Genomic DNA, 27,188 nt, shown 5'->3' with positions numbered 1-27,188 from the left:
GGAAAGTATTTAATAATCCCCAATGTAAGCAAACAGAATGCTGCCCATTCTCCCCTTCAGATGAAAAAATATGTCCTTGTGTTGATGGTGTTTAGTGATAATATTCTGAAAATACGTGATATGGCCATTTTTTTCTCATTACTGAGACAAGAAAGGGGTTTGAAAGTTTAAAAGCTGGGTCCTACTGCATAGCACAGGGAACTATATCCAATCTCCTGGGATAGACCATGATGGCAAAGAATATTAAAAAGAATATATATATTATATATATGTGTGTGTATTATATGTGTGTGAGTCACTTTGCTGTATAGAAGAAATTGGCAGAACACTGTAAATCTACTATACTTTAAAAAAATTTAAAGTAAGCTGGAAGTTGCAGAGTTTGATGTTGAAATAAAAGAGTGTTAGGATGATGCTAAGAAGTGAGAGATTTCTGCTAAAGTGAAAGTGAAGTTTCTATCAAAGACAAAATACACCTGAGCAGAAGCGGCTTCAGGGTTCCACACAAGAATGTGTGTATTTACTTAGATACAGAAAGACAGCAAGGGCACCCTCAGGAAATAGGCTGACCTGGGGAAAGAGATAATTGATAAGGAATCAAGCCCATAATGGAAAAATCAGCCAAGAAAGCAATCTCTGGGGAATACTGTAGAATCTTTCATCTATTCTACACATACCATCTGAGCTCTTAGGACTGTGTTGGCAGTAATCTTACTGTAATAAAAGGGCCACTAAAATAGGAGCATGCCTCACAATTAGCCAATTCTGAGATAGAGATTCAAGAAGATGGGGCGGAGCCTGAGACTTCATTTCCAAGTTCCCAGGTGATCCTGATGCTTTGTGAACCAATGGCTTATATACAAAGACGTGTTAATTATCTCACAAAGCAGGCAGATTGGAGGTAAGTGGTTTCTGGTTAGCTGTGGCTCATTAAGGTCTTTAAGGGCAGTTTCTTTCGAACTTACTCTTTTGATATCTTTGGCTGTTAGCTGCTTATCCATAGGCTTGTCCCCTTGCCACAAGACACTAACACAACTCACACCATCACAACTTTATCTCACACCATCTCATTGAAGGCAGGAAGAAAAAGGGAAGGAATAGTACAAGCTTTCACTTCCCGAGACTTTTTTTTTTTTTAATGGCCACACCCACAGCATATGGAAGTTTCCAGACCAGGGGTCAAATCAGAGCTACAGCTGCTGGCCTACGCCATGGCAACCCCAGATCCCAGCTGCATCTGAGACCCACATGCAACTTGCAGCCATGCTGGATCCTTAACTCACTGATTGAGGCAGGGATCAAACACTCGTAGACAGAGGACTCGGGTCCTCTGAGCCACAACAGAAACTCTTCTTTTTTTTTTTTAATTCAGAAAGATATACCTTTTTCAGAAGCCCCAGCCAACTTTCCCTTATTTCCCACTGGCCAGAACTAGATCACTTACGCTTCTCCCCCTTATCCCTGCCTCAGACCAATTATTGGCAAAAAACCAATAATGACTCATCCCTGGGGCAGGGGGCGGAGTCTACCTTTCTTGAAATCATCAAATTGGGATGGGCCATTGGAAAAGCAGCTTTGACTATCACAGGAACTCTGCTCCAGCCAAGCACCCCGCTAGATACTTGACAGACTTTTTCCACTTAATTCTCACAACAGTTATCTGAGGTAGGTATTCGTATGCCCACTTTATAAATGAGGAAATTGAGACTTAAGATGTTAAGTATATTGCCTACTCTGCTTGGAAAAAATTAGAATTTGAACTACATCTATTAACTCCATGGTCTAAATAAGATCTTTACATTGACATCCTGCTGTCTCTTGGTTCACCTATAGAAAAATCATTGCTGTCATAACAACCCTTAATTATGGACAAAAATAATTTATACACTGCTTAACATGGAAGCAATGTGTATTTCATGAGATTTTAGACAAAAAATTTAAACTCTATAACTTAGAAAATTATATCACCAAGAATATATTATCACACACTTTAATGTTATCCTAATTTCATCACATACTTTATTTTATTAGAGTAAATAAGATGTGGCAGAGTGATAAGGATACTCCTAAAGTCTACCTTGGTGAACTTCCTAAGTTTCATACACTCATATTTGCAGGTAAGTGTAACTTGTATTTACTCCACTTTACAATTGTGTGTGTGGCGGGAGGGGAGGGTTTCTGCTGGGCCTTGAAGGGGAGTTGGGCAGAAAGCTGGCAGAGAGAGACAGAAAATGGCTTAGCATCTTTAAGGGACAAGGGGTCCCAATTTAGCATGACTGGAATTGAAGGGGTTGTGGAAAGGGGCTATGCATTCTACTTTATTCACTTCTATATTGTTTGAACTTCATACGGCTTTCACAATTTGAATCTGTTTTAGTAAAGATAGTTTCATTCCGAAAAGATAGAAGAGTAAGGGTAGAAGCCACGCAGTAGAGGATTCTGGGGAAAAGTAAATGAGTGGAGTTGGAAAGTTGAGGCAGTTCTCTTCAAGAGTTTGAAAGCAAATGGAGGAAGGAAAGTTCAATGTTACCAAAAGGGTCAGCAAGATTATTCTTTCAAAATATTTCATATGGAAATAAAATATACGCCTGTGAATACATTGTCAAAGCTGGAGAAACTACCTTTGACTAGTAAATGTATTTGTTCCCAATAGGGACAGAAAAATAATACAAAATTAACAGCCTAAAATATAAATACTAACTTAACCTAGTTTCTGAGGGTCAGGAACTCAGGGCTGAGTGGTTCCTATTCAGGGTCTCTCAAGAGGTTGTAGTCAAGACACTGGCCTGCGCTACAGCCACCCAAAGGCTTGGCAGGGCTGGGACCTCAGGCCTTTGCTGGCTGCTCTTCACCACAAGGGCTTCTCAGAAGGCTGCTCAGGACATGGCAGCTGGTTTCCTCCAGGGGGAAGGATCCAAAGAGAGAAATGAAGCTGATAGCAACAGTGCCTTTTGATGACCTAGCCTTGGAATACTATCTCTTCTGTTTCATTCTATGCCTGCGCAATGAGCCGCTAGATCCAGTCCACATTGCAGGGAAGGGAGTTAGGCTCCATCTCTTGAAGGAAGGTGAATCAAAGCAGTTGTGGACCTATTTTTTTCAAACCACCATAGAATGCATAAAGAATATCATGGTTTAAATACACACAGTGAAAAACAGTTTAAAAAGAGACCTTTTCTCCTAAGAAGTATGTAAGTGCAATTTCCTGAACTTGAGGCCATTTCAGTGTTATAAAATCTGTCTTAATATTGTCACCTGCTCTCTAATATTGTCAGTTCTAACAAACACCATTGCACATTGCTTTTCACATTTTGTTCCAACATTCAAGTGGATATTTGTCATGCCTTGCAGTTGCCAGCATCTTTTAAACACACTTTTGGAACTTTCTTCATTTTGAGGCCTGTTTCCTAGTGTTCAGTCAGAACTTAGCCTCCTAGATGGAGATGGTAAGCAGTTTGTGTGTGTGAGACAGACAGAGAGAGAGAGATCCTGTGTCACCACATGAATGCCACTAGGCCCTGGCAGGGTCCAAGTTCCCCTTCTCTCACCAGGCCTCCCACTTAGCCGGAGGGATGGTGTTAAGGCAGCGATGCAGACACCAGCTGCAGACCCCTGACACCATTATGTGGCAAAGTGGGTACGGGGCCATTGCACCATTTATTATCCCCAGGAGCTCTCTCAGGGGCGGTCCATGTGCTTGCCTGGAACTCAGAGAACCAGGGCAGCAGGCGGGGTGAGGCCTCCACAGGTCATGGCAATGTTCCCAGGGATCACAGGCGTCCAGGAGGTGGCAGGGCAATGGGTGTCTTACGATGTGACCCAGTGGGTGAGGAGCCAGCTGATGACGTGAATGTGTACAGTCTCCAGGCTGACGGAAGTTCTCGGTCTAAGGCAGCCGCCTGCACTGTCTGAACAAGGGCGTGACTGCCAGATGGTGGCTCAGTCCCCAAGCTCCTGAAGCTCTAGAACACAGGCGCCTCGGCTCTGTGGGGGACTCCAGGTCCTGGGTGGCGGGAGGGAAAGCCCTGGAAAAGGAAGAGATGGGACGAAGTGAAATCTCTGGGGCCCAGGAAGGAAGGAAAGTATTGCAGCACAGTTAAGAGAACACACACGTCTAGGTGCACGGGTGGGTCTGAGAGCAAAGAGGAGGCCCCTGCACAGCAACTGAGGGGTGACAACAGCCAGAGGGGAGGGCGAATTATGCCACATTCATTCCCTGCACGTGTGGGCGCAGTATAGACACACACGTTGTTACAACGCTCCCTTCTCCTGTGACTTAAGAAAAGCGGCCCGCGGATACCGGGGCCCAAGAGCTCTACTGCGGCCCATGCAACTCATTCCTTGAATAAAACAAACCAAACGCCGCTCTCTGGGCCGCACCCCAGCCCCGCCACGAGTCCCGGGCGCCTCCAAAACGCGCTCTTTGGAATCCAGAGGTTTACTAGCTTGTTTCCCGCGCCCGCGCACCTCGAAACCGAAAGCTGAGTGGCTGGGCCGGCGTCGCGCCTGAGCGAGCAGCCAGGCCGCGCCGCCGCCGCCGGCGCACCGAGCTCGGCTGCAGTTGCCCTCGCAGCCGCGGCGGGCCGGGGGCAACAGTGAGCGGCGGTGGGAGACAGAGGCTCCGGCGGGGAGGCCTCCCCGGAGCGCGTTGGGAGAACTGAGGGAGCGGCGGCGAAGGCCCCTCGGCATTCCTGAGGGAGGGTGCGAGCAGGACGGTGGAGTACAGCTTGTAGGAAGCACGGAAGAAAGATCGTTCGCCTGCACCAGGATGGCCGAGTGGTTAAGGCGTTGGACTTAAGATCCAATGGACATATGTCCGCGTGGGTTCGAACCCCACTCCTGGTAGATGTGCTTTTTCCCGTCTTTCTTCATTAAAACTTTACTTTTTAGATATAAATTTCTCCCAGCACACCACGCCTCGGATTTGGGAATCCTGTCTCAGAAAGGCGCAACCCCTACAGGCCACTTCGCACAAGCCAGGGGCGCCGCAGGGGGCGGGGTTGGGCGTGGGGCGCGGGCGCTGTCCCAGGGCGGCGTGCGCGGGAGTGGGGGGGTGGGGCGCGGGGTCCACAGCTTCGGGGGGGCCCGGGCGGGGCTGGGATTCTGGCGGTAGCTAGCGCAGAAGGGCTCAGTTCCCTCGCTTGCAAGGAGGCAGCCCGCTGGGCAGGAAGGGAGCTTGTGATTTGGCCTTGTAGTTAGAAAACTCCCTCCGCAGAAAAGTCACAATTAAAACTCTAGCTTTTCCCCCTTTTTTTTGGCCAAAAGTAATTGTATGAACACAATTCTTCCATTAAATCCATGAAGACGGAGACAATATGCGTCATAGCTACAAAATGAACTCTAATTTTTTGATCATTTTTATTTTTTAATTACTCAATGAATTTTATTACATTTATAGTTGTACAAAGATCATTACAAACCGATTTTACGGCATTTTCATCCCAAGCCTAATTTTTAATTGGCTAAGAATTGTAAAATACTAATGGCATGGTCTGGTTTGGGATTTTTGTTTTTTTGGGGTTTTTTCTGATACTTTTAAAAAGCGAAAGTAATCTAAAACCTATAGGAGAAAAAAGTTGCATGTACACTGCAAAGAACCTTTCTAAAAAAAAAATCATCTGAAAGTAAAATACGAAATAGATGCTCCAGTACAACCGTTAAAATCAGGAAATTAACGTTGATAATTTACCATCTAATCGAGTCCTAGGTCCCATTTAATCACCAGTTGTCCTTTAAAGTAAAAGGCTCTTGTTCAGAGTCTTAGGCTTCTTCAATCTGGAAGGATTCCTTAGTCTCTCCTGCCTTTCCTGATTTTGATACTTGTGAAGATTACAGGTTCATCATTTTGTAGAACAGCTTTTTTTCAATTTGGGTTTGTTCAGTGTTTCCTCTTAATTAGATTCAGGTTATGCCTATAAAGCAGGCTATCCCAGAAGTGACTCTGCATGCCTCCTCTCAGGTGGTATGCTTTTGGTGTGTCCTGTTACTGATCTTAATTCATTTGAGTAGGCTTCGCTGCCAGGCTTCTCCACTGGAGTTACCTTTTGTGATTAATGCATATTTTTTATGGGGAAATGCTTTGAAGCTATGTAAATAGCCCATTACTCATCAAACTGCATTTTATTGAGTTATTTATGGAATCATAAGTCATGTAATTGTGCTTTCAGGGTGGCCTATTTTAATTAATGGTTACAGTTCATTTTATAATCACTCATTTTGATGCTCAAAGGGTCCCAGATTTGGCCAGTGGGAGTCTATTCAAGTTGACTTTTGACAAGTTTTCATCATTTTTTAGCCCTTCCTTACTTCCTAGTCCAAGCTATTCCATGCTGGGTCTTTCTGACCCAGCCCTAGAATCAGACATTTTGAAAAGAACTCCTGTTTCCTTTAGTGGAGAATGATGGTTAGAAACCAAGATCTCAGTGCTAGGTGTGCTCATTGGTTTTGATGAGTTACTGTTCTCAGTCTCTCTCTCAGTGGACAGAATTAGGGAGTGTGTGTGTGTGTTTGTATACACACCTGTATTATCTACTTAGATGTAGGCGTTCATGCCAATACCTCTAATTCTGATCCAACACTACAAATTTTGTTCTGGTTTTTCTATCCATATTTGTAACTCCCCAAATTACCTCCCACGCACCCCCATCCCCTGTTACAGCTACTTTGCTTGGGCCAATCTAATGGATTTAGAATTGAATTGTTCAAGAAGGGAAGGGGAGGAAGGAGAAAAAGAAAGCATGTCTAAACAGTTTAGAAATAAGCATCCTGCCAGCACCAAGAACTGGCTATGAGCCAGTCACTGTTAGACACTTGAGATATGCAGATAAATAAGCCAGCCTCTCCCTCAAGGAGCTTAGATAGTGAAGGATAGAGATTTTAATAAACTGCATTTATAATGAGAAGATATGAATTATACCCAGGGAGCTAAAGGAACAGTTCCAGAAGCCCTAACTCTTTCCCAGAGAGTGAGCTTTAGTTGAGAACGGAAGAAAGTGGAGCAGGCTCAGGAAAGGACAGAAAAGAGTGGGAGAGATACAGGTGGAGGAAATTACCTTGAAACCATGGTAAGTATGGTGCCTGGAGTCCACCAAAAGATCCAAAACAAGAAGCAACCTGATAAATGTTGCATTTGAAAGTATGTGTCTCTATTGGTATGGAATATCTGCTCTGGACAGGGGGGCATGTTGAATTGCAGAAAATATTTTTTTTTAGGAAAATGGTTTAATTCAGTCAATAGCCAGTTAGAAGAGCTCAGTCTATGTCTCTGTTCCTCCTTAAAAGCTGAGCAAGGGGAGGAACAATATTGACTTGAAGCCTTTCCAGTCTGAACGGAAGGACTCTTGCTAATTTGTTTGTATTAATATGTTCAAGTGCAAATAGGGAACAATACTTCCAAGAATCAGCCAAAGAGTGCAGATTTTTACTTTGTTCCTTTAAAATGAAATATCGTAAATCAAGCCTCTAGTCAATAGTAAGCTGCTACTGTGATGAGCTGGTAGAGATGGTAAAAGACCAGCCAGTATGCTTCTTGGTCTTATTAAAATTCTGACAGATAACTGAGATGCCACATAAGGGGATGAAATGACGTCTGACAGCTGTGGGTCTGGAAACAAGAGAATCTATCTGATGGATCTTAGGGCACCGAATCGAAAGTTTTTGATCAACATATCTGGCCTACTTAACTGCCATCTTCATGTGCCAGTTTTGATGAAATCTTTTGCTTTACTGTATCCTTTACAAAATGTTCTACCATTGATTTTCTCTGGCTCGCAGGATTCACTAAGTGCATTTTAATTTAATCCAGCCAACTCTAAGAATGAATCAGGACTTCCCATTGTGGCTCAGCTGTGATGAACCCTACTAGTATTCATGAGGATTCAGGTTTGATCCCTGGCCTCCCTCAGTGGGTTAAGGATCCAGCCTTGCCACGAGCTGTGTGTAGGTTGCAGAAGTGGCTTGGATCTGGCCTGGCTGTGGCTGTGGTGTAGGTCCGATTCAACCCCTAGCCTGGAAACATCCATATGCTGAGGGTGTGGCCCTAAAAAGACCAAAAAATGAAAATAAATGTGAAAATGTGATTCAGTTTATGAACTTACCTATCTATCATGACAACTCAGGAGGAAGAACCCAGGCTTTGGGGTCAGAGAAACTCATCGACTTTCCCAGGTTATCAATCAGCCTTCTTTCTTCATTTCAGCAAATGGGGAAATAATATTAATTTCCACAAAGTGGTTGTGAAGCTGTAATAGTCTTCTCATGAAAGTGGGTGTTTCATAACTGAGTTCTCTTCCCTTTTCTGGAGCCATCTTTTGTAGAAAGTACACTAGAACTGCACTGTGCAAACAGGTAGAAATCTTACCTTGCATGTGTAGACCACTTTGCAGTTTTTCAAAACACTTCTACATGCATATGTAGAAGACATTCATATTCGACAGACACTATCACACACCCAGACCCATTATACCTATGTGATAGGGACAGTTAGACACAATTTTCCTTCATACATGTAAAGGGTAATGTTTTCTTTCACACAAAATTACATAGCTAGAGGATATGGGTAGTTCTTAAAAATTGAAATCGTGTCCAAAAATGTAGCAAGATTTTTACTTTTCCTTGAGAAGTAGATCTGTTATGTTAGATTCTTTAGATTGAAAATCTTAAAAAAATTTAGAATTTAAATTTGAATCCTTTGTCGGTATACCACTACTAAGAATGATTTTCCAATGATTATTTTAACATCAAGAAATTAAGTCACTAAGTTGAACTATAAATGAGTTTGGATTTATAAGCATGTTTTAGGTTATTCCACATGATTTTTTTTCTCTTGGACTTTATGCAGAACTCTGTAGGAAAACTGGCCAATACATTTATTTTTTTTTTTTTTTTTTTTTTTTTTTTTTTTTTTTTTTTTTGCTATTTCTTGGACCGCTTCCGCGGCATATGGAGGTTCCCAGGCTAGGGGTCGAATCGGAGCTGTAGCCGCCGGCCTACGCCAGAGCCACAGCAACGCAGGATCCGAGCCGCGTCTGCAACCTACACTACAGCTCACGGCAACGCCGGATCGTTAACCCACTGAGCAAGGGCAGGGACCGAACCCGCAACCTCATGGTTCCTAGTCGGATTCGTTAACCACTGCGCCACGATGGGAACTCCTGGCCAATACATTTAAATAGTGACATCTACTGGTTAATTTGAGACAAATTTATTTGTTAAATACTGTCTGTCTTATTCTGACTGTAAAATTCTGATTCACAATTACTGTGTTTAGGAGCATGTTAAGGATATGTGTAATCCAGCCTGTAAATTGACCTTTTTGAATCAGTTACGAAATATCTGCCATTGAAAAGTATTCCAAATCACTGACCCAACTCACATGAGCTATAATTTTAATTGTATGCATTTCCTCATCATATCCATCATCTTTGTTTCTTTCAAACTCCAAAACTCATTGTGAAGTTAAAGAAGAATAGAAATTTGGATTAGTTATCAGCTTTAAAACACAGAAGTTGTGTCCGATTTTAGAAATCCTGAGCAGGAAGCTTTCTTCGTCCTTAGTAGCAAGTTGGAACTTGGAGATTTTTTTTTTTTTCCCCAGTCTTTTTAGGGCCACACCCTCGGCATATGGAGGTTCCCAGGCTAGGGGTCCATTTGGAGCTGTAGCCTCCAGTCTATACCAGAGCCACAGCAACACGGGATCCAAGCCTCCTCTGCAACCCACACCACAGCTCACAGCAACCCCGGATCCTAAACCTAATAAGCAAGGCTCTTGCGAACCACCTGGTTTCATTTTTATCCAAATTGATTTTGATATCTCTGAACCACTTATCAGAGTGCTTGGCAGAGAAGGAATGATTACACTGGGTCCTTACTGAGGTGAAATGGCAACTGTCTAACAAAGTGTCTGTGCATTGTATGAGCTATAGAAATGCTTATTTCTAATGAGCAACGTTGAAATCCAATGAGTATATTTCACAGTCCATCCTGTTTATTGTACACATGCTAGTCTTCATTTAGGATATGTGTCTTGAAGTCAGATGTGGTAAGACATGCAGAATGTCATGAGGTAAGAATGTTTTTATACTCACAGATCCCTGGAAACAAGAGTCCCAGCGCACCATGTAGGGAAGAACCGGGGTCGATCAGGAGGCAGAGGGAGAAAGGGAAAAGCAAGAGCAAGAAGCTTTATTGTGGTTTTCACAGGTGGGATGGATAAGGCACGGCCAACAGGCTGATTGGCTAGTTTGAGTAATTTCAGCAGGCTCTGGAATGAAGGGGCTGCCCTGAGTTTTCTGGTGTTTCCAGGAGTTATCTCACACTGGGAGGAGCAGTCCCTCCCTGGTCAGCAAGGCCCCAGATGCCAGAGCATCAAGAACACAGAAAATAAGAAAGTATAGTTAGTATAGCTAGGATAGTGTGGGTTCAGGCATTCTCACACTTTTTTCCCCCTTCTTCTACTCTTTCTCTTTCTTCTGTTGGTGTGGACCTTGCTGATGAGGAAAATGAAGATTTAGAAGCCCACAGAGGAAAACACTTGAGTAGTTCAGGAATCATTTGTATCGTTTTTGTCACCCAAGTAGTTCATGAATGTACTCGTGCAATTCAGGTCTCAAATTTATCTTTGGATCTAAGTTGTATTTTCAGTCATTTGTTTTATTAATGCAGTGTAGTGAGGCTAGCAGTTCACTAAGGTAACGTTTAAAATTGCATTGAAAAAGTAGATTATTAAGGTAAATCAGCTATAATGGAAAAAATAAAAATCATAAACTAAAATTTAAATAAAGAAAAAAGTATCAAATATTTGTCTCAATTCCAGTCTCCTTTATGTGTAAACATACGAGTACATGTAAATTGTGAAATATGCAGCCTAGGTCCTAAGTGGCAACACAGAACTGATTAAGAGTCAGGTGGCCCAAATTTGTTTGTTTTATTGTCTTTTTTTTGTTGTTGTCTTTTTTTGTTGTTGTTGTTGTTTTGTTGTTGTTTTGTTGTTGCTATCTCTTGGGCCGCTTCCTCGGCATATGGAGGTTCCCAGGCTAGGGGTTGAATCGGAGCTGTAGCCACTGGCCTACGCCAGAGCCCCAGCAACGCAGGATCCGAGCCGCGTCTGCAACCTACACCACAGCTCACGGCAACGCCGGATCATTAACCCACTGAGCAAGGGCAGGGACCGAACCCGCGACCTCATGGTTCCTAGTCGGATTCGTTAACCACTGCGCCACGACGGGAACTCCTGTTTGTTTTAATATGTAAGTTTCCGATGTACGGCATTATAATTTGACATCTGTTTGCACTATGAAGTGATCACCATCACATATATATTAATATTCCATCATCATACAGTTGACCCCCTTCATCTGTTTGCCCCCAGCCCCCCAGGCCCTCTCCCCTCTGGTAACCACTAATCTTATCTGTGAGTCTGGTTTTATTTTGTTTTTTAAGATTCTGCATATATGTGCAATTAAAAAGTATTTATCTTTCTGACATTCTATTTAGCATAATGCCTCCGATTATTAAAACATCCATGTTGTCGCAAAGGGCGGTTTGTTTTTTTGTTTTTGTTTTTTTTGTCTTTTTAGGACCACACCCACAGCATACGGAGATTCCCGGGTTAGGAGCTACAGATGCTGGCCGACCCCACAGCAACAGCAACACCATATCCAAGCTGCGTTTGTGACCTATACCGCATCTTGCAGCAATGCCAGATCCTTAATCCACTGAGCAGGGGCCAGGGATCAAATTTACATCCTTATGGATACTAGTGGGGTTACTGCTGAGCCACAGTGGGAAGTCTCTTGTTCTTTTTTTAATGGTTAAGGTTTAGTCTATTGTGTGTGTGTGTATATACATACATATATCTTCTTCATTCATCATTGGAAACTTTGTTTCTATATCTTGACTATTGTAAATAATGCTGCAATGAACACAGGGTGGCTTATGTCTTTTTGAATTAGTGTTTTTTGTGTTCTTTGGATAAATACCCAGACGTGAAATTGCTGGGTTACACAATTTTTAATTTTTTGAGGAATTTCTATTTTTTTTCCTGAATGATTGCAGCGGTTTATAGTTCTACCAACAGTTTATGAGGGTTCTTTTTCTCCACATTCTCACCATCATTTACTATTTCTTTCTTTTCTATGGTAGCCATTCTAACATGTGAGGTGACATCACATTGTGGTTTTGATTTTTATTTTCCTAACAACTAGTGATGTTGAGTATCTTTTCATGTGCCTGTTGGCCAACTTTATGTCTTTTGGAAAATGTCTGTTCAGATCTTCTGCCTATTTTAAAATCAGTATGTTTGTTTTTGTTGTTGAGTTATATGAGATTTTTATATATTTTGGATATTAACCCCTTACTGGATATATGATTTGCAAATATTTTCTCCAGTTTTGTAGGCTGCCCTTTCATTTTGATAATGGTTTCCTTTGCTGTGCAGAAGCACTTTAGTTTGATGTAGTCCCATTTGTTTATTTTTGCTTTTGTTTCCCTTGCCTTTGGAATCAGATCCACAGGAACATCACTAAGACTGAGTCAGTGAGGTTACTGTCTATCTTTTCTTCTAGGAATTTTTTATGTTTTCAGGTCTTACATTTAATCCATTTCAAGGTAATTTGGTGTAGGATGTAAGACTGGTCTAGTTTCATTTTTTGCATGTGGCTATTCAGTTTTCACAACACCATTTATTGAAGAGTTTATTCTTTCTCCATTTATATGTTCTTTGCTCCTTAGTCATAAATTAGTTGTCCATATGTGTGTGGATTTATTTCTGGATTTTCGGTTCTGTTCTATTCATCTTTGTGTCTGTTTTGTGCCAGTACCTTACTGTTTTAATTATTATGGCTTTATAGGATAGTTTGAAAACCAGGGAGTGTGATACCTCTAGCTTTGTTCTTTTTTCTCAAGATTGTTTTGGCTAATTGGGATCTTTTGTGGTTCCATACAATGTCTAGAATTATTCTTTCTACTTCTCTGAAATATGCCGTTGACATTTTGGTAGGGATTGCATTGAATCTGTAGGTCGTTTTGGGTTATATGGACATTTTAACAATATTCTTACAATCCATGAACGTGGTATTTCTTTCCATATGTTTGTATCATCTTCAGTTTATTCATCACTGTCTTATAGTTTTCAGTGCATTTTACCCCATTGGTTAATTTTTTTCCTAGGTATGGGAGTTCCCTAGGTATGGCTCACCAGTTAATGAACCTGACTAGTATCCGTGGGGATGCGGGTTCGATCCCTGGCCTGGTTCAGTGGGTTAAGGATCTGGCGTTGCTGTGAATGGTGGTGCAGATTGCACATGTGGCTTGGATCCCGATTTGCTGTGGCTCTGGCCTAGGTTGGTGGCTACAGCTTCAATTGGACCCCTAGCCTGGGATCCTCCACATGCTGTGGGTATGGCCCTAAAGAAAAAAAAAAAAAAGGCAAATTTTTTCCTAGGTACCTTATTTGTTTTGATGTAATTGTTTTCTTTTTTTTTTTGTCTTTTTTTTTTTTTTTTTTGTCTTTTTCCCATTTCTTGGGTTGCTCCTGCAGCACATGGAGGTTCCCAGGCTAGGGGTCTAATTGGAGCCAAAGCCACTGGCCTACACCAGAGCCACAGCAATGCAGGATCTGAGCCGCATCTGTAACCTACACCACAACTCACGGCAACGCCAGATCCTTAACCCACTGAGCAAGGACAGGGATTGAACCCGCAACCTCATGGTTCTTAGTCAGATTCGTTAACCACTGAGCCATGACGGGAACTCCTGATTGTTTTCTTAATTCCTCTTTCTAGTAGTTTGTTCTAAGTGTATAGAAATGCTACAGATTTCTGCATATTGATTTTGTATCCTGTGACATTACAGAATTCATTTATTGGTTCTAACAGGGTTTTTTTGTGTGTGTGTGACGTCCTTAAGGTTCGCTCTGTATAGAGTCATGTCATCTGCCAACAGTGACAGTTTTACCATTTTCTTTCCAATTTGGATGCCCTTTATTTCTTTTTCTTGCCTAATTGCAGTATGTTAGGACTTCTAATACTAAGTTGAGTGGAAGTGGCAAGAGTGGATATCTTTGTCTTGTTCCTTATCTTAGAGGAAAATCTTTTAGCTTGTCACCACTGATATAATGTTAGCTGTGGGTTTGTCATATATGGCCTTTATTATATTGAGGTACATTCCTTGTATGCCCACTTCATTGAGAGTTTTTAATCTAAATGCATGTTGAATTTTGTCAAATGATTTTTCTGCATCTATTGAATAGATGATTCTATGTAATGATTATTAATGTGATGTTTTACACTTATTTATTTGCAGTTTGAAACATTCTTGCATCTTTGGAATAAATCCCACTTGGTCTTTTGTATATCATCCTTTTAATGTATTATTGAATTCCATTAGCTATTATTTTGTTGAGGATTTTTGCATTTATGTTCATCAAGGATATTGGCCTGTAATTTCCCTTTTTTGTATATGCGGTGTCCTTGTCTGGATTTGGGATCAGAGTAATGCTGGCTTTGTAAAATGTCTTTAGAAGGTTGCCCTTGTCTTTCAATTTTTGGAAGAGTTTACGAATGATAGGTGTTAAATCTTCTTTGAATATTTGGTAAAATTGGCCAGTGAAGCCATCAGTGCTGGTCTATTTTTAACTTGAGAGATTTTTTTCTGATTACTGTTTCATTCTTCTCACCAATAATTGTTCTGTTCAGATTATGTTTCTTCATAATTCTTGCAAGATTGTGTATTTCTCGAAATTTATTCAGCTCTTCTAGCTTGTCCAATCTGATGATGTGTAGTTGTTCATAGTTGTCTCGTATGATTTTTTTGTATTTCTGTTGTATCGATTGTAACTTCTCTTTCATTCCTGATTTTATTTGGGTCCTCTCTCTTTTTTTCTTGATGACTCTAGCTAAAGGTTTGTCAATTTTGTTTATCTTTTCAATGAACCACATCTTAGTTTCATTTATCTTTTCCATTGTTTCCTTAGTCTCTCATTTATTTCTGGTTTGATCTTTATTATTTCCTTCCTTTTACTAATTTTGGGCTTCATTTGTTCTTCTAGTTCCTTTGGTATAAAGTTTTAGATTGTTTATTTAGGATTTTTATAGTCTCTTAAGGTAGGCCTGTATTGCTGTGAATTTCCCTCTTAGAACCACTTTTCCTGCATCCCATAGATTTTGGTATGTTTTATTTCTGTTTTCATTTGTTTCTAGGTATTTTTTAATTTCTCCTTTGATTTCTTCAGTGACCCATTAGTATTCGGTAACATGTTTAATCTCCATATTTTTGTGGTTTTTCCCATTTTTTCTTGTGACTGGCTTCTAGTTTCATACCATTGTGGTCAGAGAAGATGCTTGATATGATTTCAGTCTTCTTGTATTTATTGAGACTTAATTTTGACCTAACATATGATGGGTCCTGGATGATATTCCATGAGCCCTTGAGAAGAATGTATACCTGCTGCTTTTTGATGGAAGATTCTGTACATCTCTATTAAATTTTTCTGATCTAATGTGTTATATAAGTCTGAGGTTTCCTTATTGATTTCCTGTCTGGTTTAACTATCCATTGATGTAAGTGGGGTGTTAAAGTTTCATACTATTACTGTATTGCTTTCATTTTCTCCCTTTAAACCCATCAATATTTGCTTTATATACATATATATTGGGCTTCTCTGTTGGGTGCATGTACATTTACAAATGTTATATCTTCTTGCTGGATTGGCTGGTTTATTATTATATAGTGCCCTTAATCTTTTATTACAATCTTTGTTTTCAAGTTTATTGTGTCTGATATGAGTATAGCTACTCCAGCCTTCTTTTCATTTTCACATGCATGAATATCTTTTTCAATCCCTTCACTTCAGTCTGTGTGTGTCCTTTCTTCTGAAGCGAGTCCCTTATAGGTAGCAGATAGATGGGTATTGCTTTTGCCACTCTGTGTCTTTTGATTGTCAAATTTAGTCCGTTTACATAATATTCTTATTGACATGTATATTTATTTTTTAATTGTTTTCTGACTGTTTTTGTAGTTCCTCTGTGTTCCTTTCTTCTCTTTCTCTCTTCCCTTGTGTTTTGGTGGTTTTCTTTAGCATTGTGTTTAGATTCCTTTTTCGTTTTCATTGGTATTTACTATAGGTTTTTTCTTTTTATAGGTGATTACTGTGAGGTTCACACATAACATACTATGTAAATAGTAGCCTGTTTTAAGTTGGTAGCAACTTAAATTTGAACACATTCCTAAGTTTTATCTTTTTATCTCCTCACCCCCATTTTATACTTTTGGTGACACATTTTACATCTTTTTTATAATGTACCCCTTAACTAATTGTTGCATTTTAGTTAATTTTACTATTCTTATCTTTTACCCTTTATGCTTGCTGTATAAGTGATTGATCCACTGCTTTTATTATATATTTTCCCTTTTCAGTGAGATTTTTACTTTCATATGTTTTCTTATTATTAATTAATGCCATTTCTTTTTTCAGCTTAAGCTATTTCTTTTAGGGCCTGATTAATGGTGATGTACTCCTTTAGCTTTTGCTTCTCTGGGAAACTGTTGGTCTCTCCTTCAGTTCAGAATGATAACCTTGCTGGGCAAAGAATTCTTGGTTGAATTTTTTTTTTTCCTTTCAACACTTCAAATAAGTCATGCCACTCCCTTCTGGCCTATAAAGTTTCTGCTGAAAAATCTGCTAATAGTCTTATGGGGGTTCCCTTGTATATAACAAGTTGTTTTTCTCTTTGCTGCTTTTAGGATTTGCTTTTTATCTTAAATTTCACCATCTTAAGTATAATGTGTCTTGGTGTGTGTCTCTTTGGGTTCATCTTATTTGGAACTTTCTGAGCTTCCTGGGCCTGGATGTCTGTTTCCTTCACTAGATGAGGGAAATTTTCAGCAAATATTTGTTCAAATAATTTTTATGGCCCTTTCTCTCTCTCTCTTCCCCTTCTGGGACCTCCATAATATGAATGGTATTCTCCTTCTTTTTTTTTTTTTTTGCCTTTTCTAGGGCCACACCCACGGCATACGGAGGTTTCCAGGCTAGGGGTCTAATCAGAGCTGTAGCCGCCGGCCTATGCCAGAGCCACAGCAATGCAGGATCCGAGCCACATCTGCAGCCTACACCACAGCTCACAGCAATGCCGGATCCTTAACCCACTGAGCAAGGCCAGGGATCGAACCTGCAACCTCTTGGTTCCTAGTCAGATTCATTAACCACTGAGCCACGACAGGAACTCCAAATGGTGTTCTTCTTGATGTCCCAAAGTTTCCTTAAGGTGTATCTACTTTTCTTAATTCTTTTTAAATTTCGCTCTTCTGTCTGGGTGAGTTGTATTGCTTTGTCTTCCAGGTCATTGATTTGTTCTATCTCAGCCAGTCTGCTGTTGAACCCTTCTAGTGTATTTTTCAGTTCAGTTATAATTTCTGTGTGGTTATTTCTTATGTTATCTATCACTTTGTTGAAATTCTCACTGGGTTCATCCATTCTTCTCCCAAGTTCAGTGAGTATTTTTATGACCACAATTTTGAACTCTTTATTTGATAGCTTGCTTATCTCTGTATCATCTTTTCTGAGTTTTTTATTTTGTTATTTTGATTGGAACATATTCCTTTGTCTCCTTATTTTGTATACTTTTCTGTGTTTTTTTCTATACATTAGATAAGTCAGCTGTCTCTCTCCAGTCTTGAAGGAATGGCCTTCTTTAGGAGATGTCCTGTGGGGCTCAGAGGAACAATCCTGCCTGGCCACAAGAGCCAGTATCTCAAAGTTTGTCCCCTAAATGGGCTTCATACACCTTCCTATTGTTGTAAGCGTTGTGGCTACTGCTTTGGCATGCTAGTGTGCTAGGCAGAACCCTGGACTGGCTGCAGGACCTGACCTTGGACTAGCTGGTCCAAGTTTTAATACCAGCTCCAGACCTTATTAGCTAGGTGACTTTGAACTGGTTATTTAGCATCTCCAAGTCTTTGTTTTCTCACTTGTAAAATGAGGTGATAATAAAAGTACCTATTAAATGACTTGTTGTGAGAATTAAGCGTGATGTTAATAAAGTGCTTGGAAAGTGCATGGCATGTAGGCTGATCAAGAGATTAATCCATTGTTATACTTTATCGATTCTTATACAGCATACCTGTGGAATGAATATGAGAGTCCAGTTTTGCTACAAAGGTAAAAGTTGTTCATGGAATTGATTCTGCTGTAGGAATTACATTGTATTTATTGTAGAAATTGCAGCAAAAGACACAATTTTTAAAAGACATGAACTTTGGGAGAAGGGTTTAGATTGAATTTTTCTTATTTGTTCATTAAACTTTATTTTTCCATTTAAAAGTCTTTAAATGCCTAATTTTCCATCACAACAATCCTCTTCATAAGCAAAATTCATGCAATTCCTTTAAAAATTTGTATGTTAAAAAATAGCACAGAGTTCTAAACTCTAAGTTTTCAAATCCATGATAAGTGAACTTATTGTTTTCCTCTGGGTGTTACACCCACTGGGTTAGTCACAAATAGCTATATTAAGGATGTTGTTCACATTTTTTAAACAGTATCAGTTCTGACCCACCCAGTTCAGCTTCAGTTTTAAGAGCAACCTGACAAAGAACTTTTTTATTCTACATAAGAAAAATAAGAAACCCCTGTCACATGGATCATATGCAAAACAATGTATAATATCATGCTTTTAAGTGTGGAAAAGTGCTTCATACAGTAGAGACTGGCATTGTAGTCTATTATGCAGGAGAGCTCTTTTACAGTGATTCTGTGTAATGCCTAATTAATGTATTACAAAGAACAACATGTAAAAATGTACATAGAATGAAATTTTAAAGGGGTCTAACGAACTGAAATTATCCCAGTATTATGCCAATTCAATCAGTCAATTCCTTCAATGCTGACTTTAGTCTCCTATGAGCAATCCTCAGACCAAAGTGAGATGGGGATGAACTTGGCTAATTCTGGATGGAGAAGCCCCTTGAGTGGGTCTGGAGTGAAGAGGTTCCCTCCCACTGGATTTCTCTATTCGGATTGTACATCTCAGTACTGTAAGCCAGCCTGGTGCCTGTTATATAGAACACACAGCTACTGCTGCCTTTGGCCCATGTTTTCAAAATGCCTAGGAAATTCTTGTAGAGAAATACTGACATTACAAGCTGGGCAACCACTAGTTCCAACAGAACAATTCATTCATTATGTATTTTTTAAGTGACTAGAATGAGCAGTGCTCTGCTAGCTGCTGGGATACAGCAATGAATAAGAAAGACAAGGTCCTGTCCTTATAGAGTTTACATTTTATTAAGGAACACAGGCATTAAGCAAGTAATTATAATTTTTTTCATAAGCTATGATTATGGCCTCTAACTGTGGGGCACAGTTCAGAGTAGGAGTGGCGAAACAAGAGACCTTTCAGAGAGTGGCTAGAAAGTGAATGGGAGGATAGCCTATAGCCATATACCCATCACCAGGAGATACCCTGGATTCAGCCCACAGAAAGAGAGGAAGAGGGGAAGAGGGAGAGAAAAGAAGGAAGGGAGACAGAGGGAGAGAGAGAGGATGGGAGGAAAGGGAAGGGAAGAGAAGGGACGATGAAGGTACCTAAGACCTCACTTGAATTCTTGCATCCAGTTGTTTCAGAATCAGCTCTGTACTTGTATTTCCAAGTTAAGGCAGAAAACTCCTTTTTTGTGTTTGGATAGGCATTAGTTTGTGTTGGCTTATTAGTTGAAGCTAAAATAACTAACATAACTTTTAAGTATTGGTATAAAGTTGAGTATCCTTTTGAAATTAAAGAAGCAAAAAATTGTAATATTTCAGAAGGTAAAGGAATGGCTTCCTGAGATTTTTTTTATTAGGGCCGCACCTGTGACATATGGAAGTTGCCTGGCTAGGGGTCAAATCAGAGCTGCAGCTGCCAGCCTATGCCACAGCCACAGCAACATGGGATCTGAGCCATATCTGTGACCTACACCACAATTCATGGCAACGCCGGATCCTTAACCTAATGAGCAAGGCCAGAGATCAAACCTGCATCCTCATGGATACTAGTAGGATGTGTTTCCGCTGAGCCACAAGGAGAACTCCCCCAATTTTTTTTTTTTTTTTGCTTTTTTTGGGCTTGATGAGATTTAATCACAGGCTTATTGAATATTGGTGTTCAAAATGATATACTTAGACAAAGCTTCCAATAAGGCAGGAATAACCCACTGACCACTCCTGGAAGATGTAAACTTGCCGATACACCACTGGTCCTTAACACTGTTAACCCCAGCCTTGGGAGACATTCTGAAAGAATGCTGGGCACGTTGGCTTGACTTAATAATTTGCAGAGTCTACAGCCATTAGGGAGGGGCTAGGGATGTTGAGTATACTGTAGTGTATGGGTGTCCCACACAATAAAAAATCATAATTCATCTTGCAGGATTTTGAAACAGCTAGCAAGATATTCCTGTAGGATATTCCTTTTGCTTCTGTCATCCAGTACATTCACTATCCCTCCTACTTTTGAGCCATTTGAGCATTTAGTACATTTTTATTCAAGTTGTTAATAAAATCTTGAACATAACAGAGCAAGACTTTCCAGCTATTAGAGACATTCTTTCCAGGGGGACTTGATGCATTCAATACGTATCTTTGTATGTCGTTGTTCAACTACCTCCAGACTTACTTTTAATGATTATCCAATTTACATTTATTCACTGTGACCACAAGAATATCTTGAGATATTTTTTCTAATGGTGTGCCAAAATTAAAATGCACTCTGTGCATAATTATGACCTTTTAAAAGATAAGTATTATATTAGTTTGACCTATGATGTTATTAATGAATCTAGGCTGGCTTCTACTGCTCATTCCTTTCTTCTCAAAGGGGTTAATTAACTTGTTCAAAGTATAGCTACTAAATAAAGTCCCAGAATTTGAATGCAAGCTGGTATCTCTCTAAAGCCTTGCTCTTTTCACAACACCTCCATCAGTTTATGTGGAGGTGGGAAGGGACCTCCCCTTTCTGTTTTTACATTATGCTGTTTTAATGAAATTGCCAGGGTGCAAGTCTTGGCTCATAGGCATGCCCAATGGCAACACAAGGATTAATCTGGTAGAATTCAGGAGTTACCACTGCTTTAGGTCCCTGGTAGGTATATAGGCAGCCACAGTTTACACTTTTTTGAGCCCCTTCCCAAGATGTCCTACTGTATTTCCCATTTGATATATGGATTGAAACCTAACTTAGAAAAGTAGGTGTATGTCTGTCTCTTTGATTAAGAGCCAACTATTTCTAAAACACAATTATGACATTAAATTATTCGTACATATGAAATATTTACTAAACATTGTTTTATATCTCAGGATAGCAATATTTCAAATATGGATTTCTGTGTAGCTTTCTAGGCAAGAAAGTTAAGAATTTTTTGATTGTTGTTTTCTTCCTTTATAACACCTTTAACTCAAGGCTCACTGCAGCTTAGAAATGGCACAAAATCCACAGAAGACATACCCATACCCATGCACATGATGAAAGTGGCTTTGCTTGACAAAAAAAAAAAAAAAGAAAGAAAAAAAGAAAAAAGAAAAAGAAAGAAGAAGAAAAAGAAACAAACAAAAATTTCCTCCTTAAGAACTAGGAGTGGTCTCTTGAGACTGTTTTGCTGGATTTGGTAGACTGCTATGTGCAAAGATCACATTCTTGAGGTTGTGGTCGTGCTAAAGGGGTAAGAACAGAGGAAGAGGAAAGATTCTGAACAAAGAAGATTTAAGTTGACTAGCAGGGAGAAAAATCTTCACAGAGGAGTCTGTAAATTCAAGAGAAGTGGTGGGAGTCCTCACTGGAATACTTGGAGAAGAACTACACAGAATAACAGAGGCCCTTCTGTGGGGAACCATCTCAAGTTGGCAGTTGCTCAGACAAGTCCACCCACCGGGACCAGAGGCACTTACAGGCTCCATGGCTCTCTGAGCTTCTGGTAAGTACTCCCTGCCTACCATCTCTCAGGAAAATGGCCTGCGAGCCCCTAAGTCCTTCTCATGCAACAGATTCCCACCCGTGCTCTGTTGCACCTGAAACTGAGCAAGCATGAGAACCCTTGAAAAGAATCCTATGAGCTCATTGATTTTATCCATACAGATATCTTTTTTTCTTCACAAAATATTTGTACAAAAGTAGCATTTCCATCCCCTGTCATCAGCTAATAAATCTAGTATTTTCTTAGGGTTCTATTCATTGTTCAGAAAATGATATTGCCGGGACTGCTTCTTGTACCCCTCCCCACACATATCTTTCACTTCATCCATAGAAATTGAAGCACAGTGTTTGATGGGACACAGGTATGCCTGGAATAAAGACCACATTGTCAAAATTTTCTCTTAGCTGCAAGCAGCAGTATGAATAATTGGCCAGTGATTTATAAGTACAAGTGTTACTGGAAAAATTCCAGGAAAACATATTTAAAAGACTGTGTAAGCATGTTCTTTGCCTGCTCCTTGGGACTTCAGTTTGATGCTGGTGCTTCACCCATCAAATTGGACCATGAGGATATTGGTCACAGCCTAGGATTAGAAGAGAAGTGAGCTAGAAAGAGTCTTTTCCCCAAAGACTTAGTAAAGCAAATTCTCCATCCCAACTCTGGAATATCAACCTTCAGACTTCCATTTGGATGTTTTTTTCATTTGCAGCCAATGCTAGTCCTACCTGATATTAGTACAGATTAGTATAAATGCTAGTATTAAAATAAGAAATACAAGAAAGAAGTCACTAACTATAGCCCCATAATAACACTTTAGCTTTTTCTTTTTATCACATATTCTCTCAGTCCTGCTCTGAAATAATGACATAGTCTAAAGGAATTGTTAAATTTTTAACTTGTCTACCTGAATATTGACCTAGAAAAAAAGAATGCTTACATGCTTATTTTTTTCCTCTTCTAATTAAAATTATTGTATACTAATATTAAGGTGCCAGGCAAAGCAGACAGCATCCTCTACGTATTTTAAGGTTCTTTAGGACACTAAAGGAGCAAAAGAATCTCTGAAGCTGAAGGCTCTGGTCCTGTTAACATGTCCCTCCTCTCTAGGTCCTCCCATTCTCTGCTCTCCCAAGGATCCTCAGCTCTATCAGATTAAAACTCAGGAGAGAGGCAGGCCAATGATATTAGATGAGTGTCATCAGCCTGTAGGTGACCATGAAAGCAAAGGGCTGAATATATTTTTCAAGAATAAAAAGTTGGAGTTCCCGTCGTGGCTCAGTGGTTGACAAATCCGACTAGGAACCATGAGGTTGCAGGTTCGATCCCTGACCTTGCTCAGTGGGTTGAGGATCTGGCGTTGCTGTGAGCTGTGGTGTTGGTTGCAGACATGGCTCAGATCCCTGAGTTGCTGTGGTTCTGGTGTAGGCCAGCGGCTATGGCTCCGATTCGACCCCTAGCCTGGGAACCTTCATATACCGCAGGAGCAGCCCAAGAAATGGCAAAAAGACCAAAAAAAAAAGAATAAAGTTAAGTGAAAAAAGGCTCTCTGATAAATTTGTGCAGCATGTTCACATTTAAGTAATGAATAGAGGAAAGACACTCCACAATAAATACTGTGAAGAAGTGGCCAGAGATTCTGAAGGAAAAACAAACCAAAAAGATGTTTTCAATGTCTTTTGTTGATTCACTGGTGGAGAGTATCAACTTCTTGTGATCTGGGAAATAAAATATGAATTGAGAGATGGTTACTTGGATCTAGCAGCCAAGAGGCCATCAGTGAGAACTGATGCAAAGAACAGTTTCAGATGACAGGAATGGGGGTGGGGAGAGGTTCAGGCAGGAGCCAGGCTAAGATTCTGTGCATAAACATAGCCAAGGCTATAACCAGCACACAAACGATGGGCTGCTTTTTGTTTGCATTCAGTGGCAAATTCACTTGTTTGATGGGGCTTTTCAAGTCCTCTGTAGCAAATTAAAATTTGCCTTCAAACCCAGCCTGCATTAGATAACAAGCTGGAAAGCAGCTTTTCTTGGAAGGCAACCTCCTTTTTATGGCAGGCACCATAATGCTACCAAAGTGCCTGTTTGGAGCATCTGAAAAAGGCAGGGAAGCTCTATTGGGCACCACTAGGTTGAATCTTCACATCAGTCTTGAAAGGGTTTGGAGATCTAAACAACTGCTCCACGGTATGAAAATCAGCACGAACCTGTGGAGGTAGGCTGAACACTGGGAGAGAAGCAGCCAGGTGAGGTGCCTGAGAAGCTAACCTGCCCTTTGGGAATTCGGGTGGAAATTTGGAACTTAGAAGACTTTCTGGGTTTTTTTTTTCCCCCCACTGTTTGTAGTTTTTAAAAATAATTATTTACTTTTTAAAAAGCTTGGTATTTCATCAAGCTCTCTAATCATGTAGAGACAGTTTCTTCTTTTTATCTCTGTTTTTCAGCGCCTTCCCTTATCGTGTGCTAAATATATTTCACCATTTTATTCGGGCTGAAGCGCTGACACCATTATGTGACTTTCCACATCCAACTCCAAGCTGCAGATTTCAAGGATAAATCACTGTAATTATTTATGCTCTTGAAAAGAAACAGGAGGTGTACAAGCCAAACTAATATGCACCTTTAGCCCACCCAAATGACATTTTAGAAACTGATGGCTCTGAACCCTTAACTTTTGGCTGCCTACTTCTAGATCCCCTTAGCAGTCTGAGATAATTGGGCTTTGTGGAGTGAGTTGGGAAATTTTACTTATTTTTCAAAGACGACCAACCATAGCTACATATTTATTAGGATTTTTATGGAGTCCTAAAATATCAGCTCTCTGGGCTGGCAAATTCATCAAACACTCAGAAATAAACGGAAAACTAGAGGTTTGGAATTCAGGGTGATAGCTTTCACAGCTAGGGCTAGGGAAGTTTTTACTCAGTTGCTTTGCTTTATTTACAGAGGCAATTTTTTTTCTCACTAGCAATTTTCTCAGGTAATTTAAAATATCATCATAATCACAAACTTGAATCCCCTTCCTTTCATAAGGTGGAAATAGTTTATTAAATTAAAAAAAAGTTTATTAAAAATTATTTCAGGAGTTCCCGTCGTGGCGCAGTGGTTAACGAATCTGACTAGGAACCATGAGGTTGCAGGTTCGATCCCTGGCCTTGCTCAGTGGATTAAGAATCCAATGTTGCCATGAGCTGTGGTGTAGGTCGCAGACATGGCTCAGATCTGGAATTGCTATGGCTGTGGCGAAGGCCGGCAGCTACAGCTCCGATCAGACCCCTAGCTTGGGAACCTCCATATGCCATAGGTGTGGCTGTCAAAAGACAAAAGACAAAAAAAAAAAATTCTTTCCTGTTCTTTCCTGTTCCAGTCTGAGGTTGAAAGAGAAGTTTTTTGGGAAACGTTTTTCTTCGGATAGATGGATGGACCAAAAATGGGCCATATGAGTACCTTGAACTGGCTTTGTAAGGATAATGAGCATAAAGGCGATCACAATTTTCTTCAGAAAATGTCCTGGTCTTAGGGCTTTAATGTCAAATACAACCTCTTATCTCAACATAGTTGCCAAGTTCTGCTTAAAAAAATATTTATTTTCTGCTGCAAAAATTTCTTGGTTCATTGTTGAGCAGTACCTCCCAGGCCTTTGGGAAAAATCGTGGTGGGTTAGAAATGCTTCATGTTTTCCTTCTCTCTGCTCTTGCCTTTTTTATTTCAACCACTTAAAAAATATAATCTCTTAATCGCATGTTACCCAAGGAAATCTTGGTGGAAAATATTAGTGTTTAATTCATTTTACATAAGCAAATTTTTTAGGTGATAGAAGCTAATCATAAGCAGACACCAAGAAAATAATATACAGATTCCAATGCATTGAAGGCTGTTTTTTAAAAAGCTAATTTGTAGACTTATGTATCAAATTTATATGAATTTACAAAGTCACTATTTTCTATTACAAGGTATTTAATTTATCAAAATTTCAGCATTTCACGTGGGAACATTTCTTATTTTTTCAGTTCTTGTTTTTTCTTAATACACAAGAGTGTTCTAGATAAATTCTGATTTATTTTAGTTATAAATTTGAAATTAAGGCAATTCCCATTGTGACTCAGCAGGTTAAGAATCTGACTAGTATCCATGAGGATGCAGATTTGATCCCTGACCTTGCTCAGTGGGTTAAGGAGCCAGTGTTGCTCCCCACATACAGCTTGTATCTGTGTTGTGTGGCTGTAGCAGCTCCAATTCAACCCCTAGCCTGGGAACCTCCATGTACCACTGGTGCGGCAGTGAAAAAAGGAAAAAAAAATTGAAATTAAAAGTTAAAGCTGAGTGGAGTTCCCATCATGGCTCAGTGGTTAACAAATCCGATTAGGAACCACGAGGTTGTGGGTTCGACCCCTGGCCTCTCTCAGTGGGTTATGGATCTGGCGTTGCCATGAGCTGTGGTGTAGGTCACAGACACGGCTTGGATACCACATTGCTGTGGCTCTGGTGTAGGCCCAGCGGCTACAGGTCTGATTAGACCCCTAGCCTAGGATCCTCCATATGCCACAGGTGTGGCCCTAGAAAAGACGAAAGACCAAAAAAAAAAAAAAAACAAACAAAAAAAAAGAAGTTAAAGCTGAGAGGAATGTGAAAATATTCCTATTAAAGCTGATGAATATGTTCATAAAAAATCAATGAATCTGCCAAGCTGGCAAATTTTTCTGAAAACTTGGTGTGTGGTGCCTAGATCAAGCCATGGTGTTTTGTATAGTGTAGTGTCTACACTGCATAAATCCAGGGCACCATTCACATAGGCTATGAAATGAAAGCAGTCACAGGGAGCTGTATGACACAAAGACCCAGACAAGAGATCATAAGAGGTCTGGCCCCAGCCAGGTAGCCTGCCGGAAGCTGCATTAACGAGACTAGAAATTCCAGTCTAATTTGGACGAACACACATATCTTAAAAGTTCAAGGGGATAAAACACAGCCATCAGCACAGCTTGTAGGGTATGGTAGAATCACCTGGTGAAGATTTTTAAAGTTCTGAATCCAGGAGTTCATGTCGTGGCTCAGTGGTTAACGAATCTGACTAGCACCCATGAGTACTCAGGTTCGATCCGTGGCCTTGTTGAGTGGGTTTAGGACCTGGCGTTGCCGTGAGCTGTGGTATAGGTCGCAGACATGGCTTGGATCTTGCGTTGCTGTGACTGTGGTGTAGACTGGCAGCTACAGCTCTGATTAGACCTCTAGCCAGGAGGTTT

General features: G+C 40.3%; 1 long non-coding RNA gene and 1 other non-coding gene across 3 annotated transcripts in view; both read left to right on the top strand.

Moving 5' to 3' along the window:
- The window catches only part of LOC106506455, a 55,572-nt gene continuing 29,646 nt past the window's right edge, over nt 1,263-27,188 (top strand). For both annotated transcript variants that reach the window (XR_002342512.1, XR_002342513.1), the window contains exons 1-3: nt 1,263-1,665; nt 2,032-2,117; nt 21,435-21,945. This is a non-coding gene — a long non-coding RNA (uncharacterized LOC106506455). The remainder of the gene's footprint in view (nt 1,666-2,031; nt 2,118-21,434; nt 21,946-27,188) is intronic.
- TRNAL-UAA lies at nt 4,763-4,845 on the top strand. Its single transcript has one exon. It is a non-coding gene; the product is annotated as a tRNA-Leu (tRNA).

The sequence above is a fragment of the Sus scrofa genome, chromosome 1, assembly GCF_000003025.6.
Source record: "Sus scrofa isolate TJ Tabasco breed Duroc chromosome 1, Sscrofa11.1, whole genome shotgun sequence".
Classification (NCBI taxonomy): domain Eukaryota; kingdom Metazoa; phylum Chordata; class Mammalia; order Artiodactyla; family Suidae; genus Sus; species Sus scrofa.
The sequence above is the reverse complement of the archived record's forward strand: the minus strand, read 5'-3'. Positions and strand labels throughout refer to the sequence as shown.